Source organism: Podarcis muralis, chromosome 5 (genome assembly GCF_964188315.1).
Source record: "Podarcis muralis chromosome 5, rPodMur119.hap1.1, whole genome shotgun sequence".
In the NCBI taxonomy this organism is placed as follows: Eukaryota; Metazoa; Chordata; class Lepidosauria; order Squamata; family Lacertidae; genus Podarcis; species Podarcis muralis.
In genome coordinates this window covers 29,690,098-29,710,692 of record NC_135659.1, presented here as the reverse complement: position 1 = coordinate 29,710,692, position 20,595 = coordinate 29,690,098, and the positions used below count along the sequence as shown (strand labels likewise).

The 20,595-nt window shown below is 43.1% G+C and overlaps 1 protein-coding gene across 1 annotated transcript in view; it reads right to left on the bottom strand.

The window, feature by feature from the left end:
• The window catches only part of TGFBR3 (transforming growth factor beta receptor 3), a 132,505-nt gene extending 112,541 nt beyond the window's left edge, over window positions 1-19,964 (bottom strand). The window contains exon 1 of the mRNA XM_077928476.1: window positions 19,811-19,964. The gene's annotated coding sequence lies outside the window, so the exon portion shown is untranslated. The remainder of the gene's footprint in view (window positions 1-19,810) is intronic.
• Between the last annotated feature and the right edge of the window lie 631 nt (window positions 19,965-20,595).

Sequence of the window (20,595 nt, the reverse complement as noted above, 5' to 3'; positions counted from 1 at the left end):
AATTATCGGTACTTCTCAGGTTTTCACACACACATCCCTCCAATACATTTTACAAGATTTGCCTTAGGGTTTCCACCTCTCAAAATGAGATGAAGCCATTATGAGATGCAGAGGAGCATTCTGCTAGGGTATGAGGAACCCACTTGGGTGTCCTGAAGCTGTTGCTGGGTCTCAACTCCTATTATAGCCCCAGCTAGCAGTGGAACAGTTTGACAGTGGAACACACTCCCATGAGAAGTGGTGGACTCTTCTTCCTTTGAGGTTGAGATTCCTGCACTGCAGGAGCTAGACGGCTTGGGGGTTCCTTCCAACTCTATAATTCTATGATTCCAGGTCATCAGTAAGTGTCTCAAGGCTCCTTCGGTTCTGAAAATAGGCCTGAAGCCACAATGAAATGGGTCCAGATAACCCTTTTCCTTCAACCACACTTGAAGCTGACCAGTCACCACTGCCTCAACAATCTTGCCCATCCACCACCCTAAATAGTTTATAAATGTATAGTTCCATATGTGTCTATAATTCATGGGCAGTGAATGAGGCTTCCACCCATTGTAGTGTTGAAAAGCAATCAAGTTGATAACCAACAGCTAGTCCATATTTTGTTGTTCCAGAGTAAGGTTCCATGTGATTAGAAAGTATCTTGGCAAATTTGTCTACCCCCATGCTAGAGTAAAGGAAGACAGAGAGACCACCAGATGCCCGGAGGCTGACCACTGTTGTTAACAGAATGCTACACTGAACAACATTGGTCTGAGTGTTTCATATTTTAAACTGTTCCTCCTGCATAGACACACACACACACATGCGCCAAGATCTCTTTGCATATGGAAAGCGTACAAGTCAGGAAGAAGTGCTTTTAAGCAAGCCTTCTCCCTGACGTGTTAACCGACGCTTCCAGATTTTCTCTCTCCTTCCTACACACTCACACACAAATTAAAACCACAGTACTGCACGTATTCTGTAGAAGAACACTTTGCTGTTGACTTTGGAACAAAATAATGTGTTCTTTACAATCCATTCCAATGTGTAACCGCAGATTTACTGGAAGTTCATCTATGGGTTTCCAAAAGTAAAACATGTGAGCTACATGTGGCCAGATTCTTCTTCTTCTTCTTTGGAAACGTAAAATCCTCTTCCGTATAACAAGACTTAAAGTCAATCAACTGACCAAATCAGAAACAAATACATGCACATATAGAAGAAGTTTTAAAGCGCTGTCATAAACTTACAGTGTGGGTTTCTGGAAAACAATTCTAAGCCCCTAATATTAATTGTTCTTTTGGACTGTGCATTTAAAAAAAAGATTACTTTTCCTGCCCAAGACAGTCATTAGGCAATATATTAAGAAAGCTCTGTGATTTATGATACTACATGTAGGCTCTCTTGTGTCAAGCATTCAGGGCATAAGCCACAAATTGCAATACTTTATGTGCCTCCTCCACGGGAGGTCCAGAGGGTGGCAACACAAGAACGGACTTTTTCTGCCGTGGCTCCGTTTGTGGAATGCTCTCCTCACGGATGTTCATCTGGCGCCTTCATTATACACCTTTAGGCGCCAGGCAAAAATGTTACTTTTCAACCAGGCCTTTGAATGATGGACACCTGATACCCTGTTAAATGTGTTGTTGAGGGAAATTATTGATTTGTTTTTGCTCATGTTTTTATTATGTGTTTTGTATTTTTTTTATATTGCATTTTTATGTTATGAACCACCCCGAGATTTGTGGATGAAGGGTGGTATACAAATTTAATAAAGATTAATAATAATAAATTACAGGGAGAGCTGGCAATGACTTTTTAAGGTGTTTACGAGCCCAGAAGAGAAGCCTCTAATTTATCAAACTATTCAGCAGAATAAAGTTCCAACTCTGTGTGGAATCAACTGCACTTACATTTTAAAGGGATGGACTTAACATGTTATTGACCACTCAATGCAGGAATGTCTTAATTCTCATCTGAAAACGCACAAGTGTTTCATGGCAGTGATATATCACACTATCAGTAACGTCTCTGTACAAGTGTCACTGAAATTAAAGAACTATGCATGTGATGACCCTAAACTGGAATGTAATCATCCATTATCTTGGCTCTACAAAACTCCTGCAAGGCAGAAGGGGAATGTAAATTTAAACAAAAGAGGAAAAGTTGCTATTTTGGAATAATGTTTTAGAAAAGGAAGAAATGTATTCAAGTAGGAAAAACATAAGCAATTATCTGCAATGTTACAGTGTATATGTATGTATCTATCTATAGGAGCAAGTATATATTGTTGCTGTTGCTGAATGAGGCAGATTCAAATCTCACCAGTCCCCTAAATCACACTCTTATCGGGCTCCTAATCGAGCACTGATTTTCATGTCTCCTCCCCATGCTTCAGCTGGGTTTTTTGGCTTGCTGTAAATAATAATAATAATAATCAGGCGCCTGGCTTTTTACCCAGTTTTTATGCTGTTCAAAAATAAACCACAAAACGTTGGCAGCAAGAAGGAAGGAGAGATGAGGCTTTGTGATTGCCACAAAGGCCAACCAATCAGCACTCTGCACAGCCGGCGTTTCTGCTGAAAACAGGAAGCATCAGTTGCTCTGTAACTCAATTATATGAGGAAGGCTGTATTCCTTACGAAAGAAAAGGGCAAGTGTGAATCCATAGTGGTCTCACCAGAGTGCAAACTCTATACATCTCTACACCGCCTTACTGGTCCAACCAGCATCACACTTATAATGAAAGCTATTCTTGCTTGTTTTTAATCCTTGATGTTTTTATTTTGTTTTTAGGTATGCTGTAAGTCAACCCAGAGTGGCTGCGAAAACTTTTCAGAGTTTCAAGATGAATGCTGTAGTAATAGTAGTAGTAGTAATAGTAGTAGTAGTAGTAATAGTAATAGTAGTAATATTGCAGCATTCATCTTGAAACTCTGAAAAGTCTAAGCTCTGTTTGAACTAAGAGCATTTCCCTCAAATTCAGCATTCATTTTAAGCTCTGCAGTTTAACCACACACACACACACACAAAATAAAAAATAAAAAGTTGCAAGATGGCAAATGTCATGGACAATTAACTCCTAGGTCAAAATAGAAAGTTATTTCCTGCACTCTTTTGGTTGACATAACTTTTTTAACACATGTGTCTGAGGTTAGCAGTACTATTTATTTATTTAATGCATTTATATTCCACCTTCCTTCTAAGGAGATCATGGTAGCAAAGAGTCGCCCAATTTTATCCTTGCAATAGCTCTGAGATAGGTTAGGCTAAGAGAGTGTGACTTGCCTCAGGCCATACAGCGGGACTCATTATGAGTAGAAATTTTCGGGGTTCCAATTCGACATTCCAACTGCCACAACACAATTCAATAAAGATAGCTGTGTTTGTTACAGCAAAATGCAGGCTTTCTAAAAACTATATATCTACGGTGCAATCCAAATCATGACTGCTGCAGGGCAAAAGAAAACAGCAGGGTCATCACAGCATCCACCCGCTGGCAAAGACAGGAGGTGGAAGGACAGACCAATTGCTGCACCAGTCTTCGGTCAGGATTGGGCCCAGTGTATTGGCACTATGGGCAGATTGGAATCCAACAGATCCTGGCTCAGCCACTCCCCGCACCTGGAACACTGTGTTTCAGGGCTTTCTGCAGGTTGGCGTTGTGGTGATTCCATTGGAGCCATTTCCAAATGCCCATCTGTTCAAACCATGGGCAGAGGCGAGCAGATCTGGGTGGAAGGATACATCTGCTCTATCCAAGGCCTCCCCTGGCCAAGTGCCAATGGGGTTTGGACTGCAGTGCCCATGTGGCAAATGGTCTCATGGACTAGAGTTCACTTTATCAGATACATGGAATGGTGGGCCTTCATGATGCAAGAAGAAAGAATTGTTGAAATGGCAAAGACACAATTACCAAAGCAACCTTCACAGTTCCTTGAATAATGCAAAAATGCCAGCTATCATACATGCTACAGTCCATGAATAAAGCATTTTGAAAGCTTTTAAAACTGACACCCATGACCAGTTGCCCAGACAATGAACAGAAGAGAACCGGGAACCAAGAATCACTTGATACAGACGCGCTAAACAGGACACCCTGAATAGGAAAATTGTAGCCGTTGGTTAGATCACTCTTTCCTTAAGGTCAGTACATAATCCAGCAATGCTGTTCTTTGTGGTGCAGAGAGCCTGCTGAAGTGGTGGACAAAAAAGAGGTCATGGGAGATAAAGCAACTCCGTCTCTTGGTAGCAAAGGGCACAACCCTGGCAGCAGTTGGCATCAATGGGGCTTTTACTTGTGAATGTGTTTAGGATTACCGCCGAAGTCAGTCTTTCGTTGCACAGGAAAGAGAGGGCGCTGGAGGGTTACATAGCTCTCATAAAGAAGGTCTGCCAATCTCTGACCTGTTCACATGCCACAACATTTCTACAAGAGGACCCGTTCATAGTCCCCAGTGATTTCTTTCCTCTCATCAAACCTAAAGAGAGTCTGCAATATAGCATGGTCAACAAAAAACCCCACAAAAATTAAGATGTAAAAGTAAGATGTCAGTATCTCAATCCAGTACATATTACATGGCATTCAGCGGCATGGACTACAATGGCACCTTGTATTTCTGTGTACTATATATTAAAGGAATCTGCTATAAGCCAAGCGTTCAGGTTCCCCAGTTCCCTGTATTCTCAAGATAAAGTTGTATGATGCTGAAAATCTCATCTTTTGTCTATAGCCAGAAAAAGTGAAAAATGGTGAGACAGCACCAAGTGCTGTCTTACATTAAAAACTTGCGGAAAGGCAGTCTTTCTACCTTCTGAATGTCATCAAGCTCCAACCAACGTGAATATTATATTCTGTTCTCGTAAACGAAGTCCCTCAAGCCTTCACAGTTTCCTTCCTCTAGTGATTATGGCTACTTGTTCCTATTCCTCCAAATGTTCTAAAACAAAAAAGAACAATAAATATACTTCAGATTACACACTGACCGGACAACCTTTTTTGTCATTTCTAACAGGAACTGGGCATAACTGTCCTACTGGGTCCTTCATTCTCCGCTTTCTGTGCCGTTCCCCAAATGTCACCATCTGTTTCTTGTATTATCTCCTTCCCGTCCCACTTATTTCCCTGCTTTGCTTTCCACCTATTTGCATTCTATCATCTTCTCAGTCTAACTTTTTCTCTGTGGCATGAAAAACAGCTTCCTATTCCTGATCTCCTTATCACAGCAAGTTCCTAAGGCTCGCTTCCTGTCAGTGTTCATGACCTCCAGCCTCGACTGAGAAAATATCCAGCACAACGCAAGGCTCTTCCCATTCTGCCAGCATTCAATGACAAGCTAAACCAGGGGTAGGCAACTGTGGACCCTCCAGATGTTGTTGGACTACAACTTCCATCATCCCTGGTCATTGGCCATGCTAATTGGGGCTGATGGGAATTGCAGTCCAACTACGTGTGGAGGATCACAGTTGGCCACCTCTGAGCTTAACATTACTTCAAAGCAAACCTTTCCTCTTAGAAGTCACTCTGCTGAACTCACAGACATTACTTAAGTGACATTGTTGACTCATGGCCCTCTAATGCCTTTCTATTTTTTAAAAAATAGAATCAGCTTTCAGCAAAGTGAAGTAGCTGCTTCATACAGAGATTCTGACAAGGTTTCTTGCCTCCAAAGTGTTGCCAATCCAAATGCCTTCCAGCATCTCTGACCATTGGCCATCTGGAAGGCATCCCGACCTACGGTCTTGCTCAGATGACCAGCAGGGTACACTGTGTGTGGGGAAGAGGTGGGGGAGATGAATCACAGGGGCAGCCCCCACCCCTGGCCTCTGAACTGAGACAATACACATGGGAGGCCTTACTTTTTGCAGGGTTCTTGTGCATGTACAATTGTACGTGTACAAATTCTGCTCAGAGCTTCAGATGATTGCATGGAGGGCAGGGGCAGAAGAAAGCAAAGAGAGCACTGCTGGATCAAACCAAGGACCTATTTATCTAATCCAGCATCCTATTTCCCAAAATGGCCAAGGTTATGGGAAACCCTCCAAAAGGGGACAGGGGAGCTAGACCTTTCTCCCACTGTTCTAAATGGTAGGGTGGCACTGCCATTAATATTTCCTCTTGCCTTTAGAAATAAGGCATTCAGAAGTCATGTTTAGATGGCAAGCAGGAGCCACACTGGGGTGGGGGAGATCGGATTACACCAACAGGCCCCTGCCTTGGCACCACACATTCAGTATAAAGACCCAACAGCTAAGGCGAGTTCCTGTTAAAAGGGAAAAATAAAGTTGTTCAGTGTTTTATCTAAAGCAGGGGTGGCTAATGTGTGGCCTTCCACATGTGGTTGAACTACAACTCCCATCAGTCACAGTAAGCATGGCCAATGGTCAGAGATTATGAGAGCTGAGGTCCAGCAAAGTTCTCAAGTGTATTTATTGCTCCAATGACCTTAGAAACTTTTTGAGTTCATGTGCAGAATGCAAATGTTTAGTTGTTTAAAATGTAAAAATGACTATGGAAGGCATTATTTTAAACAAAGAAAAAAGAATGGCTTAGCTTTTGATCCCAGTGTACATCTCCTCTTCCCTACACAGTGCTTTAGATTTAGAAACAAGTTTCAGATCCTACAGCATCTGACCTATTTGCAAAATTCTTAAAACAGAAAGCCAAATAAAAAATGCAGCACAGTGTGTTTAGGAAAGTTAAGCTTCCGATACACATTCTTGCCATGGGTATCTGATCTGAAAAGTGTTGTCCTGCAGGCCCTATTTTTCACAGATGATGAGATAATCACTGAATGCCAGAGCCAGCATCCAATCCAGTTCCAGCACTCACCTGGGAAATTTAATCCAGATTATCTTCAGAATGTGATTTGCCTACTCCAAACTGGGATTGCATTTGGCATGCCAATTAGACACTCTTAGTTATTTCAAAATACAATTATTACTGGGAATGCAGACATGTGAATCACCTTTAAAGTAAAAGCTATTTTCCCCCAAAGAGAAACTATTAAAATTCCAGCACTCACCTGGGAAATTTAATCCAGATTATCTTCAGAATGTGATTTGCCTACTCCAAACTGGGATTGCATTTGGCATGCCAATTCGACACTCTTAGTTATTTCAAAATACAATTATTACTGGGAATGCAGACATGTGAATCACCTTTAAAGTAAAAGCTATTTTCCCCCAAAGAGAAACTATTAAAATTCGAAAGCTATTTTGCAGGGCTGGCCCTACCATTGGGCATAGTAATGTACTTGCTTCAGACAGCTGTTTTGGGGTGTCATGAAAGGGCAGCAAATTATTAGTTAATTTATTGTTTTATTTTTGCTCTCAGGGATGGGGAGAGGTACAGTACTTTTGGGATTTTCTGCCTCAGGAGCAAAATAGCCCGAGCAATCTTGCTATTTTGACTTTTCTTTGCAAAGTCTGTTTGATCATATGCGTAAGGGAGTTCCCCATGGGATAGTCCCTCACACATCCAAAATCTCCTGGGTGGGCTGCATGTGGTACATTGAAGTCCCAACTTCAGAATTTTAAAGTGCTCAATCACCTGATGTTACTGTGATATCAGGTGACTAACAAATGGGAAACCCTCCCCACTTGTGAAGTTTGGCTTGCAAGTCTAGATCCTGATGAGGATCAGGCCCAAAGAGACAAACAGATTCCCCACCCCTATAATAGGGAAATAAAACAACAGTATTTTCAAATATTACTGGAAGATTCTCAGGGAGTAATAATAATCAGCCCATGAGCCTTATCACTCAAAACATAAACAGATTCATAAGCTCTTGGAAGAAAGACTGAACTTTGGCTTTACAAAAGCATTTCACTTTTAGGGAGCTAAAATAGGTTTTTGGTTTTGCCCGATGGGTTGCTCTGACGTCTAAGAATTACTGACATGTTGCTGCTGCGCATATCAGGACATTTCTACAAATCTCGGCTAAAGGCTATGGGAATTGGAGAAATGCCAAGATTAGATGTGTTATGTCACTCACAGTTGTGCCCCCTCCTACTCCCACGTGACTCTCGTAACTTTTTTGCTCTTTTCTTTTGCTTAATGTATTACTATGTGCTCCATCAAATTACAGGAAGCCACAAAATATACATAATCACATCCTGAAGAGGAAAGCAGCTTTCACTTTTTACTGCCTGCAAACAGCCACCAAATCCATCTTGTTCTCTAACACACACTTTGAATCTAATTTGACAAGCCATCCCAAGGACAGTTTAACAAAAGTCTATTTGAAAGCAATATATGAAGGGTAGAGCACATAATCTCCAAGCACACCTGAATTTACCAGTTAACATGTGAGGAAGGGCCATAGTTCAGTGCTAGAGAACACATTTAGCATGCAAAAGGCCCCACGTTCAATCTCTGGAGTCTCCAGTTAGAGCTAGGAAACACCCCAGTCCGCTTCCAATCGGTGTAGTCAATAATGAGCAAGATTGGCCAATAATATGGTGCAATATAAGGCAGCATCCTAGGTTCCTAAGGTTGTCAGGTGGTAGAGCTGGGAGCAGGCCTGCCCCAACCATGAGGCAGGATGAAGCCGCTGCCTCAGGCAGTGGAAGTCCCTGAAGCAGCACCCCAATGAGCACTGCTACCTGCCCTGTTGCCTGCATGGCTGGCAGAGAAGTGGTGCCAGCATCAGCACTAATTTCCCACGAGATTTCAGCGAAATCTCACAAGATCTTGTGGTGGACACAAGAACTTGCTGGGAAGCAGCACCAGCAGTGGAAGCGGCAGGGCAGGGTGACAATTCCGGTTTCGCCTCAAGTGGCAAAAACAGGATGAGCCACCCCTGGCTGGGAAAGACTTCTACCTGAGACCCTAGAGATGCCCCAGGCACCTGGTGAGCTAACAGGAATATTCAACTTTTTTCAACCTGAGACTGACCTTTAATCCAAACATTAGAGGAATGAGTTTGATGTTAAAGTCACTGGTTTGATTCACTTCAGGTCAGGTAGCAAGTCCTAACCTTCTGGTTGAAGAAGAGAGAGCTCGAAGGCCAGACTATAAGGCAAACTTCATGTGTAGCTAGGACATTTCAAAATGCTAGGAGGAACATCCGCTTTCCCTCATTGCTATTCTTCCAACACATTACATAGACATCCTTACATAACAGTTCAGGGATGGTTTTGCTGTGGGGAGAAAACCTGACTCATGTTCTTAGCTGTGGCACGTCAATACCCTCTGTAGCCACTCTCTCAGTAGCCCTGCCCTTACAAAATCTTTTCAGCAAATGCCCACACCCCCAGCTTGCCCCTCAAAGGCTGTGCAAGGAGTATGACACAGCCTGTCACAGATGTGCTGTCAGGTTTGGTGCAAACAGATGCAAACTAGTAGTCATTATCTCCAACTTAAAGGGAACATACCATTAAATATTTAAATAAATATGTAGGCTTGGCGCAAGCTGCCCCACTATTGCATGAAAGGGTGGCTAGAAGAGAAACTGGGTTGCACACAACTAAGTGCTGACCAGAACAGATCTATTGAAATTAATTGCCCTAACTTGGTAGAGTTCATTAATTTTAATGTTTTATACAATGCAATAAGAAGAATGATACACACACACATCCCTCTACACTTTGTTTCCTATTTCGCTGAAGCAACTTGAAGTTTTGTCTAAAAATCATGAACAGAAAAAGGTTCACATTATTTCCAACTAAGCCACTTCCAGCCTGCCCAGGAGGTGGGGTTGCGGGCTTCACGCCCACCCCACATGAGCGGGGGCTGGTCCCAGCCCCCGCGAGAGCAGGGGAATCCCGGTCGGGTCAGGCCCCCCCCCAGCCAGCCAACCAGCTGGCTGGCTGGGGGGCGTGGCCTGCCCTATTTAGGGCTGGCACGGAGGGGGCTCGCCCTCTTTTCCAACATTATTTCCAACTACACCTGCCTGCTACAAATTGCACTACCCTTTTATTTGATTTGGCTCAGACCATGGCTGTACACACCTAAATTCGTTAATCACCCAATCCCAGATGCCTTATACTGTATTCAGAATATAAGAATACACAGCAAAGGATCTGGATATCCATCACCTTGTGAATAACAAAATCAGCAAAGTCATAGCAGCGGGATACAGTTTACTGCTTTTTCTTCCTGGGGTGAAAAGGTCCTTTTTAAGGCATTGCCTCCTAACGGTTGATGTAATTAGCTTTCAGAGATAATAAAAGCTCCTAAGATTGTTTAAATAAAGCTTCACTGGGAAACTCCCTATCAGAAAACAAACCATTTTAATCTCTACCAGATTGAAATCAGAAAGGAGGCCAGGTTGCTATAGGAATAAAAAGGCAGTAGTGCAAAGGCTCACACAAAGGAAGTTCACAGATGAGGATGAGACATGTGAATTGGGCTGGGCTTTCTTTTTTTTTTTTTTTGCAACTTGAATTAGTTTTGAACATGAGCATTGGCAAGATGTGCTGAACGTTAGCATTTGCAAAACACACAAATGTTAGAGGTTTGTTTATGGAACCGAAACATAGTCCTTTCATGCCTGTAACAAATAAAACTGCACTTTATTTCTGTGATTAAGAAGAAGACGCTCAACAATAAGATCAAGCGAACCAACTTTCAATACAGGTTATAACCCAGACGCTAAATGCACATAAGTGAATTAGGAAACTTCTCCCACACATGTGGGAAAGCCTTTTCAGCACAACACCTCTAAAACAATGAGTCAAAAGGTGCTTCCTCTGCATAGAAGTCCCTCCTCCATCTAACTATGCTTTGAGCTAATCATTTACAGGCCTGGAAGTGAAACAGGCGCTTTGACAGCAAGAAAAGGAAAAGGAGGAGGATGCTTATATCAAAGGTCGCCCAGAAAGAGGGTTGAAAGGTCTTGCCATCCAAGAAAGAAGGGGAATCCCAAGACAGGAGCTGAAGACCTCCTAAAGTCTCTGCATGAGCACGTCTTTAACAAAAACTTGCCACGGAACTTACAGACCCTCCAAGTGCCCCTATTTTCCAGGGACAGTCCTGGATTTACAGAAGCCATCTAGGTTTCTAATTTGATCCTGGAATGTCCCACTTTTCTTTCGGACATCCCTATTTTCATCAGAGAAATGTTGGAGAGTATGGAGTTATGTGATTCCCCCCCCCCCAAGTCAAGAAGATAAGTAACTGTACAACCTTTAGAAGACATCTGAAGGGAGCCCTGTATATGGAAGTTTGTTTATGTTTAATGTTTTATAATGTTTTTATATACAGTGGTACCTCGGGTTACATACGCTTCAGGTTACATACGCTTCAGCTTACAGACTCCGCTAACCCAGAAATAGTACCTCGGGTTAAGAACTTTGCTTCAGGATGAGAACAGAAATTGTGCTCCTGCGGCGCGGCAGCAGTGGGAGGCCCCATTAGCTAAAGTGGTGCTTCAGGTTAAGAACAGTTTCAGGTTAAGAACAGACCTCCGGAACGAATTAAGTAAAAACCCGAGGTACCACTATATGTTGAAAGCTTGTTGTTGCTGCTGTTATTCTACAAAATATAAGCGAATCAGAATTAGAGAAAAGGGCACTTAGAGCCTCAGAATACAAATACTAAACTATTAGTATGAGGAAGTACCGGTAGCTTTCTTTTTTGCCTTGCAGGTCCAGTGAGAAGGGCCAACCAAGTCGGATCTTCATCATCTGCATCTGCATTCAGAGTTAACCGCAGCGCCTAAGATCTAAACTAACTAGCACAGAAGAAGCCTACATGGTGCCCTTTAAATGTTGTGGATTACATCTCTCATCATTCATTAACTTGCATGGCCAATAGCAAAATTATCTGGAGGACACTAGGCTGGATAACCCTGAACTAGCAAGTTAGCTGCTGTTAGTGCTTTCCCCTGATGGCTAAACCATCAGCTTAAATCAGGGGCAGGGACCCTTTTTAGCGCAAGGTGGTGGGTGAGTCCAGAGGTGATAGTGTGTGGGGGGGGAACAATTAATGTTATTTCTACCTTCGTACAATACACTAATTTCTACATGCAGTCACACATCCTTTTCTATCCTCAATCTAGGAAAGTGAGATGCACTATCAGACTTTAAGGGCGCATTCCAGTCAGGCAAACATACTTGAGTACAAAGCAAGGCTAGAGGAGGGTGTGGCCTGGGAAGAATTGCTAGGGTCCAGTTAAGAGAGGATTCCTGAGGTACCCCATCCCTGTATTACATGGATACTCCCATAGGCAAGCTGTGTCCTCTCCTCCTGGCTGCTCTGCATTTGTCCTAAAGGTCCTATAGAATAGATCTCTGGACACAGATCTTGAATATGTGAACTTTGCCTTCATAGTGATTCACTTGTCTCCGTCTAACCACCACCCCAACAGCCACTGGCTTCAATGGGAAAAGCCTTCACTAAATATCAAGCCAGTATCAAGCCTTCACTAAATCTACACAGCTGCGATGAAATCAGCCAAAGTAAACTCATAGCCAAAACCTCCTCTGTCGTGACTTAACAGTGAGGCACAGCCTCTCAGAAATGCAATTTTTAAAAGAAAGGAAAAAAGAAAACTAACTTGATGCAGATCATGACCTTCAGATAAGCTATTCTCTTGCAATCTAAACAGGTCTCCTTCAAGGTCTGGCATAGCAAATTTAATCTCAAATTCTTATCACTAAACCATCCTTGCATGCAGAAACTGAGAAACTGGTCCGGGCCATCTGCTTAAGCTTTAGTTCAATGCTTCCGATTGAAAATGACGTTTATCAGAGTGAAAACCTTTTGCCTTTGAAAAAATACATATGCTGTTGAGATGAAGTGTTCCCACAATGTATATGAAGAACTGCAACTGGCATTAATAGTCTACGTATAGTTGAAGGTTAGGAGTTTTTTGCTTATACCGCAAAAAGTTCAGCACAATAACCTTCTAAATGATGAATAAGGGACTTTGCGTACAGCTACACTAGGAGGATACGCACTGCTTTCGGCTGCAATGCATAGATTTTAAAACTTGATGCTCCCAAAGAGAAAATAACGGCATTTTTGATGGAAAGAGACCAAGAAACTGATCCAAAGGTAATCCCCAAAGTGCCTTCAGCATTGTGCTGCTTTTCAGTCCACTGAAGCTATAAAAGAGCTAATTGCACTTAAGTCATCATACCATTGAATGATGGCCACTACAGAGGCACTATGGTAGGGAGGCAAATGTTTTTCCAATCTGTGGTCCCCATAGGTGGTAGGCTATATTCAAGCCCACACAGACACACACGCATTAACCCACAATGATCTGAAGCCACACATATAAACCCACTCAACTCCAAGGGAAAAGCTGCTACTTGAAACACATTTCACATAGGCCAGAATACCCAATTTAGCGACAATGACACTCTCCTTGTCTCCTCACACAATCCAGCCTTTGCACTGCCCATCAACCATGCATTTTGGACTGCTAAATGTTTTCACAATCCCCCCATTCTTGCAAAGGGATGCTGCCCATTGCACACAACACACACACACACACATTTTTTATTCTTTTGCAAACTCTCATACACATGCAGCTGTTTTTAAAGAAGTGAAGAAGCAGTGCAAGGCTGCCTCTGTAAACGTTGCTCTGTCATTCAAGGACAGTTTTTCCCCTAAGCCAAGAGTGAAACTGATCTGACTAGAATCTCGTTGCCATTCAGTCTTCTCAGTTTCAACAGCCCCTTGACTTGCCAGGCTAGAAGAATCAACTGCAATTAGGATAGGAATGCACAAGCATTTCTTCCCACAGTGACTCTCTTCCCTCCCATTCCATTTCTACAGATATCAAGCTACAAGTGCTGGATCAGCGCTAGTGTCATTGTACAAAATTAAGGGGGAAGCTGTTCCCAGTGCTCTTCAGAAATAACTGCCTGCCTGTACCCAGAACCCTCAACATATGTGTGTGGGGGGGGGGGGAGTTCCCTGAATTAATGTGCAATCTCTAGGGAATCAGTCCTCAAACTGCCTTGCTAGCACATTTTAAAGGTGTAGACCAGGTTTGGTATGTCTGTGGTCCTCCATATATTAAACTACATATCCCATTGTCTCTTACCATTGACCATATTGGCTGGAAGCTGGTGTCCATAACATCTGGAGAACAAGAAAGTTCTTCGCCCCTGGGCTACTCTGACTACCAAGGGCTTTCTAGGTTTCAGACAAAGGTGTCTCTCAGCACCTGTTACCTAAGAAACTTTAAACTGGAGGTTCTCAGGATGAAGCCTGAGATCTTACACATGCAAAATATGTGATCTACAACTGTGTTGTACCCCTCCCATTCTAATAACAGAGAATAATAAATAAATAATCAAAGAGAACAACAATCATCGTCAAAGCAGATCACAAAAACTATGTTTTCTAGAACATCAGTATTTTATAGTCAAAACAACAGCCAAGGAAGGGTAGGAGGTCAGGATAGATCTACATGACAAATGATTACTAGTGACACATACCCACATTTAAAGTCAACATCATGTCAGTTCAATAACACTTGATGAACAGAACTGTGGCATTTGGAGATTATTGTCCTTTTTTAGTAAGCACCATTTGTAGTTTTCAAGATTTACAACACTAGTTAAAATCGTGTGGAATTTTAAACTACATTCAGCAGGGTCTTGAGAGTCTATCACAGAAATCTGGTGGAAAATGTGCTGGCTTTATTACTAGGCACAGACGTAAAACATGTTCTGAAAGGAAGAGGTGAGCTACTCTTGGAAGTTGGAGAGACAAAAGCTCCCTCTGGCCCACTACACTCTATGGCTTGATCATGCCGAAGTCAGATCAACCCCTCCCAGTTGATACAAGCATAAGGTTGTGTGCAACTTGTAACTAGTGTTTATTATGAGTGCAAGGAATTACCGGTAACTCTCATTCTACAACTCTTAGATAATAGGAGTTGTAGTCCAACAACATCTAGCAGGCACCAGATTGAGGAAGGCTGGGAGCAGACAATGCTAGGCTAGATTGGGAAATAGTCTGATCTGGTGAAAAGCAGCTTTCTGTGTTTCCAATCACAACTTAGCTTTTCCAGGTGTCAAGACCTTTGTTGAACTATATCAAAAATATTTGAATAGAGATCTCATTACCCCTCTGGTTACTTGATTAAAAGCAATTTTATAATAGGTTGTTAGGTTGATTTTCAGAATCAAAGCAGAGGGGAAATAATTGCTTTAACATAATGGATTCAGCACTCCTACCTTGCTCTTCTATCAAGGCATCCAGAGCCACAATCCTGTACTTAACTATTTTATTTTTTAAAAAAATGAGTTTGCTGCCTTTATTTAGTTCCCTGCCCCCCAATAACACTTGATACCTTTTAGATAATATGCAGTAGATATAGTAATAAGCTCACAGTGTTAGCTGTTCTTTACATCTTTTTAAATTTTTTAAAACTCTAACATTTTAATTGCAAAAAATATCTATGGGAAAACAATAGTATTTATTTTGGCTAGCTCCCATTTAACGTGTCCGTTGCCAGGCATTCAGTTCCTTGCTGTGGCAAAGATTGCTTCTGTTCCACGATTATGGTGCCTCAGTCTTAAAGCAGCTGAGAAATTAAAGCCAATAAGTTGCTGGCTTACAGTGCAATCCTATGCATGTATGCTCAGAAGCAAGCCCCTTTGTGTTTAATGGTGCTTACACAAAAGAAAGTAGGTATAGGTTTACAGCCTTACAGCCCTTGCAAAACAGAAAGTTGTAGCAAAGGATCTTCATCTTTGAACTTGCATTCCCCAGTTGGTCACTAGAGCACAAGGATAGTGACCTTTAGGGCATGCTGCAAAGTTTATCTTTTCTCCCAGGCTTTCTCTGGGAAAAATGGAGTTTCTCTCAATCCCAAACTGCACATCTGCGTGCTTTTTAAAAAGCAGATTTGCCACAGTCCCATCTAAGCTCTGGGGTAAATGCTAAATTTTAACAGTGGTGAGCCCCCACCCCCCACCCAATGTTAAATTCCCTGCTCGTGGGCCATGTTGGCTGGGCTGGTGGGAACTGGAGTTCAACAACAAACATCTGGAGGACACAAAGTTTCAGAAGGCTCCCTAATGTGCAGCAGGAGGTCTTTGCCACTACCTACCTGATTATTACAATAATTATGTTAACTGGAGAGGCCAGGGACCGAATGTTAAACCTTCTTTATGCACAAAGCCAAAGTCAGGATACAACCCTGCCCAGACCTCAACCCCCAATGTCTCCTCAATTGATAAGCAAGGAAGCAGGACCCTCCAGAATGTCTCCATACCACCAATGATCCTGAGGAACCATTGGACCTGGAAATCCTTACTCCAGACTGAAGATCTCCCCACCAGCTGCCTGGGTTCCTGGCGTGCTCTCAGACCTCCCCTGTGACCACAAGAGCAGATGAGATGATGAGCCATGAAAGAACTCTTAAGAGTGGCTACCAAAGGAGCTTGCTAGCTATCTGTAAGGCTATTCAGGAGGCGGAAGCACAAGGAAACTCCTCTGTGGATCAGCACCTGACAGGAAGGAGGTGGAGCCTCCAGGTCTATATATAAGCTCCCAATCTGAGCTGCTTCATTGCTGAAGCAATAGCTTCAAGCTCCAGCCTTCCTGACCTGGGGAAGTGGGCCACTATGTGCTCTTCCACTGAGTCACAATCCCTCCCAACTAAAATAAATAAATACCATTGATTGCATTGTCTTCTTAGAGGACACAAATTGCGTACAAGATACAACCAGCAGCATAAAAATTTCAGGGATCAGTCCTGATATATTGGACGTGGACCTTCTACACACAAAGTCGTATCACCAAGCTACAGCCCTTACCCATCTTTAAGCATCACACTGAACACTGCTTTCTTTAGGCGTCATAAAAACCAACCTAACTATCATTTCCATCCAAACATTTACAATCTGACCCCATGCACATTTACTCAAAAGTCAACTCCCACTGACTTTAATAACACTAGGACAGCACAGTTGATATGCATAGTAACTGTGACAGTATGATATTCACTTTGGCATTGAAAGCAGCTGCACTGATGCTGATGTGAATGTTCAGGGGTCTGTTGAGTTGCACTATTATATTTAACAGATGCTAATAGGATTGCTTTGTAGGGATAAGTGTGACATGGTGAGAACAGCTACCATGAATCAGGTTTTCACTGTCAGACAGCTGAAATGTACTCACTCTTCTCACCTTAACTAGAAGGAAACTTGGTTTGCTGTTCCTCACTGCATGAATGTATGTTGAGAGTTAGAGTGGAAATAATGCTGCTTAATAGTAAAAAGTAGGAACAGGGGATATCATGGCATGCACATAGTTGTGCCAATGTGTGTTGCTGAAGTACAGTACACAGAATTCAGTCCCATTGTTTCCAAGAGGACTTACATACAGTTAATGTGTGCACAGGACTGATTCATATTTAGTTCAATGTGGCTTACTGAGTAAGCCCCATTAAACACAATGTGACTTAATTCCGAGTAGACATACTGTACATGGGATGATTCTGTTAATGACTTTGACACACGCCATTCCTAAGCATTTTTAACTGGCACAACAAGGACCAAACACCACAGAAAATTTTGCTACTGGAGTTTTTCAGCTTTGTTTTATAAAGGAAAGTAAAGGGCATTTAGATGTTGTGCACTAAAATCAGGCTACAAAGAATGATTGAAACATAGTGATCTGGTTCACATTCAGGGAAGAGTTGGTAATGATTTGACTGTAACTACAAACTTCTTCAACTTCAGTGAAGTTGCAAAATATCCCAAGGGGGCAGCAAAAAAGTATGATTGTTGAACCTACATTTAGGAGTCAAGTAATAATACAACCTACTTGACTCTGATTCAAGAGTACTAACTGTCAAATCAATTTAAGTTTTGTTTTTGTTTTAAACAGGAAAACAGTGATTCCCTCTTATGCACACTTCATGACAAAGAAATGGGCTAAAGTGAGGGACAGCCTTTTAAAAGAATCAGCTGGTTAAATGCAGAACACTCAACAACCATACATTGGCTACAAACTTTTGATACAAACAGTCCAGACATGCAAAGCTGTATTAACTTAAAGTGTTATCCTTCTGCATTGAAAGATGTAGCCACAAGAATGAAACAGCAATAATCAAAAGGATATAATTTTGTACAACTCGTCCAAACGACATATTATGCTGGTTGTTGCTCTGTCCAATTCAGTCAATACCACAAAACCACAAATGGCAAACCTACACTCGAAAATTCATAAACCAAACTTGCTCTTGCCGTCCTGGAATGACACTGCCTGGCAGCCCAGCTGTATGCAAGTTTACTACAAATAACTCACTGTATTCAGTGGATATTACTCCCAAGTAAGTGTACATGAGATTGAGAGTGTAACTTTCTTGACCACATTCATTTAAAGGCCAGGAGAGTTGCTCCCAGGAGAGTTAAAAGACATGTCCAATTGTCCAATCCTATGCAAGTTTACCCAAAAGCAAGCCCCAGCAAGTTCAACTAGGCTTATTCTCAAGTAGGTGTGCAGCCTAAGTTTCCGTCCATCCAGAGCTCTTCAATAGTATTCATCCACTTGATTTAATTTATTCCTGGTCCACACCCACAACACAAAGTTTACAAACCTTCCTGGGGTCACACAAAAACCCTGCAACAAGCTGTGAACAAAACTCACCTAACACTGGTGTTTTAAGAAGTAAAGAAAATGCAGCATTACGCTAAGATGTTTTGGCTACACCATTTGAAAACAGTGATGTATTGCTGTTATATGGGAGTATGGTCCCAGAAACTTTTTATCAAAATGTAAACACAGCAAGAGCAGCATAGTTCAGATGCTTCACAAATCAAAAGGGAAATCATAGCCAAAAACTCAGAAGCATAATAGTAGCAGTTGCGCAATAGTAAACAACACACAGAACGCCATAAGAACTGCTTTGGGCACGTGCCTGAATGCACAACTGCACCGAATCAAAAAGACAAATTTAAAAAAATGAAATGATGTAAAAGATCAACTTCCATCACAGAGACAGACAATTTCCTACTGTGAACTTCGCCCAAAAGCTCCCACTGAGTCGATGCACATTGGGGGGGGGGGCAGAGGAGTTTATTTTAAAAGTATTCCTGCTGCTTTCATGAAAGACCATGCTGCAGATTGTGCAAGGGGACTGACTGATCTGATATGTTGCGCACACACACGCCGGTTTTTACTTTTTATTTCATTTTGTTTGTCGGATCTCTAACTGGATTTGCGATGGCTTTAGCTAAATCCAATAGTGTGTCGCTGTTGTCTTTTCTTACAGGTTTATTTTCATGAAAGATTTTCTTGACTCTCAAAAGTGCATTGTCTCTCTTTTTCAGGTTGCACCGTCTTTCTGTTGTTGTTGTTGTCGTGTGTGTGTTTTTAGGACGCACGATCTTTCTGTTGTTGTTGCTGCTGTTTGTTGTCTCCCTCGGATCTCCAATCCTGCAAGAGTTCCTGCGCCAAGGAAGCGACTCCTCTCGGCGCATAAAAAGTCGCCTCGCATAAACCAAAACCGCTTGCTCCTCTCAGAAACGAACCTATATATGAAACTGCCCCACTCGTGAGGGGTTTCCGATTTTGTTCCCATTAAAAAAAAAATCCACCCCTGCTACCATGACATGTTTCCCGCGAGGGTGGAAACACAAAACGTGACTTTTCTTCGCGGGAGGATTTCCTCGTCTTATGCTGTTCTCGGGAGGGAGAAGAGCCGGCTTCTTCCGAGGGGTTTCAGGTCTTCGGGACGGGCTGAAGGAGGCGGGTTCGTGGGCCGAAGCGGACACACCGCGCGGCTCAAAAACGTCTCTATCCCGGGATTGCCCCGCATTTGCGTCCACACGGCGGCGCCGCTTCCCTGCCCCCCCCCCAGCCGTGCCCCACACTCTCCCCACAAACACCCCCCACACGCCGGGCTCCTACCTTGCAAATAACCGAAGTTCTCCTCTCGGAGCGCGATGCCCCTTTTCTCCTCTTTCCTCCCGGCTCTGCCTCCCCTTCAGTCCGGAGGAAGCGGCGGAGAAGACTCTCCGATGAAGCCTCTCTGAGGAGAGCCGGAGGAACGGACGGGAGTGGCGCGCGGCCCCGCCGCTCAGAGCAGAGAGGGCTTCCCATTGGGCGGAGGGGCGGGGCGGGGCTCGCGGGGGACACGCCCCTCTCGCTCTTTCTCCCCTCGCGCGCCTCGGCGGGTCATTCAGTCCCCTTCGGGGAGCCCGGAGGGTGGACGGGGTAATGGTACACTCTCAGTGGTGTTTCCTCACGACCTCCAGATTATTATTTTTTTGGGGGGGGGGATGGGGTCCGCGTGGCGGAAGGAAACGTGGGAAGACCCGGGTCTTTCGGCTTGGGGCTGCGTCTCCTCCGCTACTCCCTCCCTCTCTTCCCGGTCCCGGTTGTTTAAAAACACGTTGTGCAATATGTATTTCAGCTCAGTCTTCCTAAATCCGGACAGTTTCCCTAGCCGTTCCCAGCGGGAACCTCTCTAGGTTAAAAGTCGCCGCCGGACAAGTCGGATTTATCACTTTCTCCAACTCAAAAACTTATGAAAGTTGTCATTGCAACATTTGCACCTTTTCCCCACCAGGGCATGTCCAGCTGGTGCAGAATTCCGCTGCCAGGTTTGAGTAGAGTTGCCATATTTCAAAACGTAAAAACCAGGATACTGAAGGAGGTGAGGACAGGTGACCCCGCCTAGGCCCGAAGTCACC